Genomic DNA, 9,329 nt, shown 5'->3' on the forward strand with positions numbered 1-9,329 from the left:
CTGAACAGATTCGTTGACAAGAGAACACTGATCCGTAGCATGAGAACCTGCACAAAGCTCACAAACCATAGCTATTTGATTAACTCCATACGTAGCCAAAGAATCAACCTTCATTGATAGCGCTTGGAGCTGGGCTGCAATAGCGGTGGCTGCATCAACTTCCAGAATACCTGCTACCTTGCCTGATGTCATCCTCTGAGTTGGGTTCTGATGCTCATTTGCAGCCATCGTCTCGATAAGATTGTACGCCTCAGTATAGCTTTTAGCCCATAAGGCGCCTCCAGCTGCTGCATCGAGCATGGGCCGAGATTGGGCCCCCAAACCATTATAAAAACCAGTGATTACCATCCAATCTGGCATTCCATGATGTGGACATTTTCTCAACATTTCCTTGTAGCGTTCCCAAGCCTCGCACATAGATTCTGTAGGTTGCTACGCAAACTGAGTAAGAGCATTCCTCATAGTAGCAGTCTTTGCCATTGGATAAAACTTCACTAGAAACTTTTGCGCAAGATCTTGCCACGTAGTGATGGACCCAGCTGGTTCAGAATGTAACCAGTCTTTAGCCTTATCCCTCAGTGAGAATGGGAAGAGCCTCAACTTGATAGCCTCATCAGTCACGCCATTATACTTAAAAGTGCTGCAGATCTCGACAAAATTCCTTATGTGCATGTTGGGGTCTTCAGTTGCCGCTCCTCCAAAATAAACAGAATTCTGCACCATCTGAATAGTGCCCGGCTTGATTTCAAAGGTGTTAGCTTGAATAGCCGGATGAAGGATGCTTGACTGAATGTCATCAATTTTAGGCCGAGAAAAATCCATAAGAGCTGGATCAGCTTGAACAATACGATCTCCCATGTTTACTGGTTCTTTCTGCTCAGTTCCTGAATCCGAATCCTCAAAATCTAACTTCTCCGGTGTATCAAGAACTTCGTCTTTCTCCTCAGTTGTATCTAAGGTCCTCTTGCGAGCACGAGAACGAGTTTGCATAAACATTTGCTAAAGTACCTGAAACACAACCGAAAAGAGTAATTCACTACTACGTCCTAATCACTGAGTCCTAATGACCAATGATGGTAAGTACATAAACTAAACAAATACGCCGAGTCCCCGGCAGCGGCGCCAAAAACTTGTTAGGGCGAAATCACGCACTAATATTCACGCAAGTATACGCGTTCGCAAGTAATATAGAATACTTTCTAGTTCGTTCCCTCAGAGACTCAGACTAATTTATTGTCTAATCTAACTCACTCACCAATGTATGACTACTTCTCAATGTTAAGATAATAACACTTAAAATTGTTGATTAAATATTAACTATAATTAACTACTTAATTAACCACTTAACTAACACTTCAATTTATCAATAATAAAACACTCATGAGATCACAACTTCATTATTACTTCCTTCTATAGCCATTGTTATTACCTTTAGCATGTGACAGTGATGATATTAATCGAATAACACGAAACTAATAAAAGCCAACTTTCATTGTACTAATACCATTCTACCAAACATCCACAATTAAGATATAAGTTGAATAGTCATCAATTATGTTGAGTTCCTATATGTCTACAGAAATTGACAACACAACGATTTAAGCACAAGTTATCCCTTTTTGATTACATAGAGCAAATAAAACTGTTAGAGTTACCCACTAATCATGCACAACGTACATGAACCTATGCTAGCATGGCAAGTTCTAAATCTCAAGATCCACCGTGGTTCACAAGAGATTAACACCCTATCTTATATGTTCGCGACGCACATAAGACGAATACGCACAACCAATACTAGATATCATGCAATCATCACATACTAAAGTATTAAACAATTAACTAAAGAATTCCATAATAAATCCGTTGCAACCCCATGATCACGATTAGCCCATAATAGAACTTATCGCCATCATGGGTTCATATGAAATCATGATAAACAAACACAAGAAAATAATAACTAAACTGATTATATTAAAACATAGTACGTCACAAGAGTAAATAAGTCAAAGCAAGAAAACTAGCATCCAACGTTACAACGAAACAAGAATCACAAGAATATATGCTTCCTCTTCGTTGCTGTGTGCTAAATCGGTCTTCTTCCTTATCTCCTTCGCTTCTTGCAAAACACAATCTAAAACATAATCTCCTCTTAATACTCTGTGAAAAACGTCTTAAATCTACCTATATAATAGTCCCATAAAACTCAGATTACATAGAAGTTGGAAGCCAAACAGAAGTAGAAGTCTAAAATAATATATCTTTTTCCCCGACCCTGCGCGGCCGCTCAGCATTTCTGCGCGGGCGCGCAAGGCTGCTGCGCGGCCGCTCAGCATTGCTGCGCGGGCGTGTAGGACCCTTCTGGAAAAATTCCATGCTTGCTCCGTTTCTTCGCCGTAATCTGCCCGTTCTTTTCCTCTCGCAATGGTGAACACATGCCAAGGCTTATTCTTGATGATTCCTCCTCCAAAATGCAACTAATACCCTGAAATGCATAAACACTAGAAAAACGCATCAAATACACAAAATACTTGATTTCAAGACACCAATTTAAGCCATTTTAAGACGTTCTAAGTGGTATAAAATGCCACTTATCACCGGTCAACGTCGGTTTCAGAAGCCGTAGCCTCACCAACAACCATGTTCACTACGGGCCCACTTGCGGTTCCAAGCACAACATTCGCTTGCGCTACCACCTTGGTTTTCTTCACTTTCTTCGTAGGGCAGTCCTTACTCCAGTGCCCAACCTGCCCACAAGACCAACATGGTTTGTTTTCCTTGGGTTTCTTGGCCTTGTCCTTGTCACCCTTAGGTCTATTACTATTAACTTTCTTGGCAACAGCCTTCCTTTTATGTCCTACAGTTGCTACGTTTACCTTCAAGGTACCGTGCTCAGTTGGCATCACATGTCCCTATTTGGACTTGTGTTATTCTTGGACCGAAATGTCCAACATAAGGTTGGTCCAAGTGATCTCTCCTTTCTTTCTTTTCAGGGAGAGAGAGAACTCTTCCCAAGACTTTGGGAGCTTTTCAATCACGCTCATAACCTTGATCTTCTCAGGGAGGTCCATTCCAGACTCCTTCAAAGCATGCATTATCATCTCGAACTCATGCACTTGCTCAGTCATGGACTTATTGTCCATTAGCTTGAACTCAAGGAACCTTGCCACATAATACTTTTCCAGAACTTGTGAGTCAGTATTATATGTCTGGTCCAGCTTCTTCCATAACAGTTTTGCGGAGTAGGAATCAGAAGAATAGACATCAAACAAAGTGTTTGTTAGAGCTGCCAAAATGGCCGCCCAAGCCACCCCATCCTTCTCAGCCCACTTTGCAAAAGCCTTAACCGTGTTAGCCTTTTCTTGATCTACTACCGGTTTCTCATATTCCACAACCGACTACAAACCCTTTATAGTCAACCACAATTTCATCCTTTTCTGCCAGCGAGAAAAGCCAATGCCACAGTTGAATTTCTCCGGTAAACCGGTTAACTCAACGACTTGTGGAAAACTATACGTGGTCCAATCTATGACCCCAAAAGTTGCACAGAAACTACTACCACCTACGTGAACCTCAGTTTCGCTAACCATTATGATAAATACTATATAACAAACTAACTCTTCAAGAATGTTGGAAATACGGACTTTACAGCAACATAGAGAAAATTATATATCATATTTAGTAAGCCAAGGCCAAGATAACAGTTAACAAAACAAAACATATAGGTAAACAACATGCAAATCAGAAACTGAAAGAACAAAGAAAAAAAGAGAGCGTACCAGTAACTTTAACACAGAAAGAAAGAACATAAATCAGTGTCATGCAACTGGTTGCAGAAAGTAACGAAATAGCTGAGTCGCCAGGCCTTGCTCGAAGTCCTGGATGCTCTTTAAGAGTTAGTTGCCCCACCTGCTGCGTTGGGATACTATGCAACAACTCCCCCAGGATAAAACAACTCTGAGCTTTGAGTTGACAGCACTTCGAAAGCTCAACTTCGACTGGAAGCTCACTTTGCTGGAAAAACCACTATCTGAATATGGGAGAGCAGAGAGTATAGAGAGGAGAAGAAGAATGTAGGGTGTGGTATAAAAAACTCAGCACCTTAGTCCTCTATTTATAGTAGAGACTAAGTGTAACTGGCCACCCCATTTAATATCAGAATTAAACTGTACAATTAATAGATAAATAAAAACTGATAATTTTGAATTTAAAATAAAATTGTAACAGCTTATTCATTACTCTCTCACATTATTATCAGATTTAAATTTAATTTGAATATATTATTAGTTACAAAGTTATATAAAAAATGTGTCACACCCCAACACACACACTCTAAATAAAAGAGAACCATAATTATTACAACTTATAAGTCCAAAGGACGATAATGATCTAATACAACCCACCCAAAATAATAAAAATCCCAAGATCTTTACAAGTTCAGAGTTTGGAACAACCCTTCTAACTAATACCACGATTACATACTGGCGGATTCCGCCTAAACTATATATATTCAACATGCGCCCTCAAATGATCTTCACCCTGCCTAGCGGTTGACTTACGGGCGGTCTGCTTGGTACGGACCATGATTGCTAGCTGTAGAACAGGGTTAAACACAAGAAAATGAGCTACAACGCTCAGCAAGTACTAATCATTCTACTAAGCAAGATATTATCTCAAAATCACGAGTTCATAAATTAAGGGGGAATATGGATACTTGTGAGAATGACAATAAGAAACATGAAGTTATAATATGAAGATATGGTAGAATTATAGCAATTGAAATAGGGTATATGGAATCATGATATCGGGAAATATGCTATAGTATAAAGACATGGTAGAATCATAATAATCGAAACATGGCATATGGTATCATGGCATCGGGCAATCATGTTATAATTATTAAATCATCAAAATCATTTTAGGACTCTACGGATTACAACCGGTGATCAGCTGCGAAGTAATCCTGAACCGCACTGGGTTCTCAAATATAATGGGATCCCTAGGCTATATGTGAGCCTATCAACAACATGAAAAGGACTTGCGTCTGGGTCCAATCCACTAAGATAGGAAAACATTTATTTTATTGATTTATAACATGGATGTCGGGGAAAGATTAGGTATCAGCTTAATTGAATTAGATTCAAGGGAAGAACAGTTGAAGGTAAAGTACAAATCAAGCTAAGAGTGATTAACGGAAGTATTGGAAATAATTATGGTCATGGGGTTGTTATAACTAAGCATTCATGGAAAATGCATGTATGTGCAACGATTATAAGAATAAAGAGGTAAGTAACTTGCCAATATTTTAAGCATAAGAAAGTAGTAACTTGCCAATAATTTTAAGCATAAGAAATTGGTAACTTGCCAACAATTTTAAGCATAAGAAATTAGTAACTTGCCAACAATTTTAAGTATAAGAAATTAGTAACTTGCCTTCCAATAGTTCTAAGATTTTTTGATCTTGACGGCACGAGTGTTCCCCTTCGCTTCGGAACCTACACATTATATTAATCTCATTACTATTAAACCTTTATCGACTTATAAGACTATAAGCTTCTAGACCAACCTTTACCCCTATTACAATTATGATTACACAAACTTATTATTACACATAACTTAATCGCATACAATTCAAGTTATCCACATAGTCACATAATCACATAACGACATGGCATATACTACGAGTTATTTATACTATAATATCATCTTAACATCTAAGCACATAAGAAATATAATTGACCTTAAATTAACCCTAAAGATGATGTGCAACACTCAGACTCTTCACTTCTTAGTCCCAAACACAACAAATACCACTACAGCTTCCTAATGCCACTCGAAAGGGTGCTCTCGGGTTTCTTGGTGGAAATGGGGTGTCTCCACCTTGGGCCTTCACTCCAAATCACTCCCTACAGGTTGTTAGGACTCTAAATTAACTTTTAAAGTTGTTGAGACTCAAATGCCTCACTCCTAAAGGTTTACAAAGGTCAAGACTTTCACCGAAGTCCCCTGTGAGCAACAGTTTGCATGTCCTGTGCTTTTTAGCCGATATCTCAATTTGTACTTGGGGCATTCTAAAAAAACCAATTCCCATGGATTTTTAAGACCTAAACCTAACTCTCAGACTTGGTTTCAGGCCAAGGCCTCACCTAGGCCTCTCTAGACTTCTGCCCAAAGTTGACACTTGACCAGCCTCCCTCGAATTCACCCTGCCCTGTTTTCAGTCACATAAAACTCACTTTTCCCATTCAGTTTTTAATTCTAAAGGTTTTTTAAGCTTCCCAGGGATGCATTATACTTATTTAAGTCAAGGCCCCATGAAGGCCTATCCTAAGGCATGATTATAATCGACCAAAGTTTAAGTTTACCCAGCCCTGCCCTGTTCTGAGTTGCTCTCGGTTATGGGGGTGTGCACCTACCTAAATGCAAGTTTTTTTGTTGAACTAAGGCTAATGGACTCAAGTATAACTTAATTCCTAATTCCAGTGAACTTAGGCCTATCAAGGCCTCACCAGTGCCTAGTGTACCTCCTTCCACCTTTACTCCCAAATCAACACCAAAACCAACATGCAAGCCCACAAATATATGCTACATTGTACACAACCCTACTAACTATCATTCTATGGAAAAATACAATCATGAACTTAGCCATAATAGTCATTTACCGAGGCAAAAAAAAAGCATAGCAGAGCAGATTTTACATGTGAACTTCTAAGCAAATTTTCGAACCAAAAACACAAGGTAACAACTTGATGGCTACAAGATTTAATCATAACTCATTAAGGCACATAACATACTAGCATTTTAGAGCAAAAATCGTGGCATGCATTGCACAAAAACTCAAATTCATGTCGCATGACACATTTATTTGAAATATCACCTATACTACGACATGCAAGCATTAACTTCAACTTTTAGTGTAAAAATCATAGCATGCAAGGATAGAAACTTTGTAAAAACATATTTTAAGAGATTATAGGTTCTTTAAAAGTCACATACAAAGCTTCTTTCTTTTTGAAATCAAATAAAATTAACACACAAAGTACAAAAACCCATTCGGCTCCTTGGAGTCATTGCCGAATGCTTGAGGCCAAGATCATGGCTTGAAAGTAGAAGCATAACACTTCATCAAGACCATCTCTTGCTCAAGTATTATAAGCCACATTTAGTTCAGCTCTAGATTTACAAGAATCAAAATTAAACCCTTTGGTTTAACTACAAGCAACTAAGAAAACTCACCTTAAATGATGATATAGAACCAAGTGAAATTGTCCTTTGCTTAGAGGGGTTGAAAGATGCAAGAAGATGAAGAAATGAAAAAGAAAAAAAAAATGAGAGGGGAAGGGGTTGAAGGCGCGGCCGAGAAAGAGGGAAAAAGAGGGAAGAGAGTGAAGTGATGTTGGTGGAAAAGAAATGATGTGAGTGGAGTGTATAAATTTGTTTTTGTCTCACTAAAATGGTAGTGGAGTTTGAACTTACTCTTTTGTCCATCCACTAATAGCCAACTATTGCATGCAAGGTTTTATTGGTCTTTTGCTTGGTCAAAATGAGTTAGTGGGGAGTGAAAGGACAGTCCTACCCTTGGTCTCTATTTGAGTGGAAATTGCATGCAAGGGTATGCTCGTAATTCAATAACTAATAAAGGTATAATTTAAAAGAATGATTTTTATTAACTAAAATACAAATCCATAAATCACCAAATAAATACCATAAATAATATGATATTTTAGAAATTTAATAAAATTGTTAAAAAAAATTTCGAACAAAATTTTATATTAAAATAATTTTTCACATATTATTATACTAACAAATAAATCATAAAAATTACACTTAACGCATTATAAATTACACAAATAATTGCATGTAAATTGATTATTAACTTACGAGAAATCTCTATTATTTACTAATCGCGTAGGGAAAATCTTACTTGCGTACGAAATTAACACGCTTAAAATTTTCCAGCAATACTTGCAATGCCATACGATAAAATTATACACAATATATAACGAATTTGCATAATCGGCCTTATAACACAGAATATTTAGGAATACATATATCGCACTTATAAAAATAACTCCAATATTTACCGGTTGTCACATCCTCTCCCCCTTATAGGATTCTATCCTCAGAATCTTGGAGAATAATTGAGGATATCGATTTCGAATTTCAGATTCTAATTCCCACGTTGCTTCTTCGAATTTAGGATTTCTCCATAATACTTTCACCAAAATTACTGATTTATTTCTAAGAATTTTCTCTTGTCGATCCAGTATCTGCACAAGTTGTTCTTCATACGATAAATCAGCTTGAATTTCCATTGGTTCAATTTCAATCACATGGTTGGCGTCTGGATTATATTTCCTTAGTAATGAGACATGAAACACATTATGCACGTGCTGATATTGTTGCGGTAAGGCTAACTCATAAGCCACTTTTCCTACTTGGTTCAAGATTTCAAAAGGTCCAATGTATCTTGGCGCTAACTTCCCTTTCTTACCGAATCGGGTCAAACCCTTCCATGGTGATACTTTTAGTAACACAGCTTCCCCAATTTCAAATTTCACATCTTTTCGGGCGGGGTCCGCGTACTTCTTTTGTCTATCCTGAGCAGCAATGAGTCTCTTCTTGATCACAGTGACAGTGTCCTTCATTTTCTGAATCAATTTAGGTCTATAAATATTTCCTTCTCCAACTTTATCCCAACTTGTTGGTGTTCTACACCTTCGTCCATATAAAGCTTCGTATGGTGGAATGCCAACACTGGAATGGTAGCTATTGTTATACGAGAATTCCATGAGTGGTAATGATCGTCCCAACTTCCCGAAAAATCAATTGCACAGCTTCACAACATATCTTCAATAGTTTGGATTGTTCGTTCGCTTTGGCCATCAGTTTGTGGATGATATGCCGTACTCATGTCTAATTTCGTCCCAAGGTTTTCTTGAAATTGCCTCCAGAATCTCGAGTTGAATCACGGGTCTTGATCTGAAACTATTGATATAGGTACACCATGGCCTAACACGATTTTGCGTACATACATATGAACCAGTCTGTCTAACGAAGACTTCTCATTGATTGGAAGAAAATGAGTCGATTTCGTAAGGCGGTCAATTATCACCCAAATTACGTCATGTCTAGAACGTGTTCGCGGTAAACCCACTACAAAATCCATGGCAATATTTTCCCACTTCCATTATAGAATCTTTAATGGTTGAATCAAACCACTTGGTTTCTGATGTTCTGCTTTCACTCTTTGGCACGTGTCGCATTTTGAAATCCACTCCGCAATCTCCCTTATCATCTGGTAATGCTAAAACCGGAGTAGTTACCAATCT

General features: G+C 38.0%; 1 non-coding gene across 1 annotated transcript; it reads left to right on the top strand.

Moving 5' to 3' along the window:
* Positions 1 to 358: 358 nt before the first annotated feature.
* On the top strand, positions 359 to 465 carry LOC141675373 (small nucleolar RNA R71). The gene has a single exon (XR_012556029.1). It is a non-coding gene; the product is annotated as a small nucleolar RNA R71 (small nucleolar RNA).
* The last annotated feature ends 8,864 nt before the right edge of the window (positions 466 to 9,329 follow it).

Source organism: Apium graveolens, chromosome 7 (genome assembly GCF_009905375.1).
Source record: "Apium graveolens cultivar Ventura chromosome 7, ASM990537v1, whole genome shotgun sequence".
In the NCBI taxonomy this organism is placed as follows: Eukaryota; Viridiplantae; Streptophyta; class Magnoliopsida; order Apiales; family Apiaceae; genus Apium; species Apium graveolens.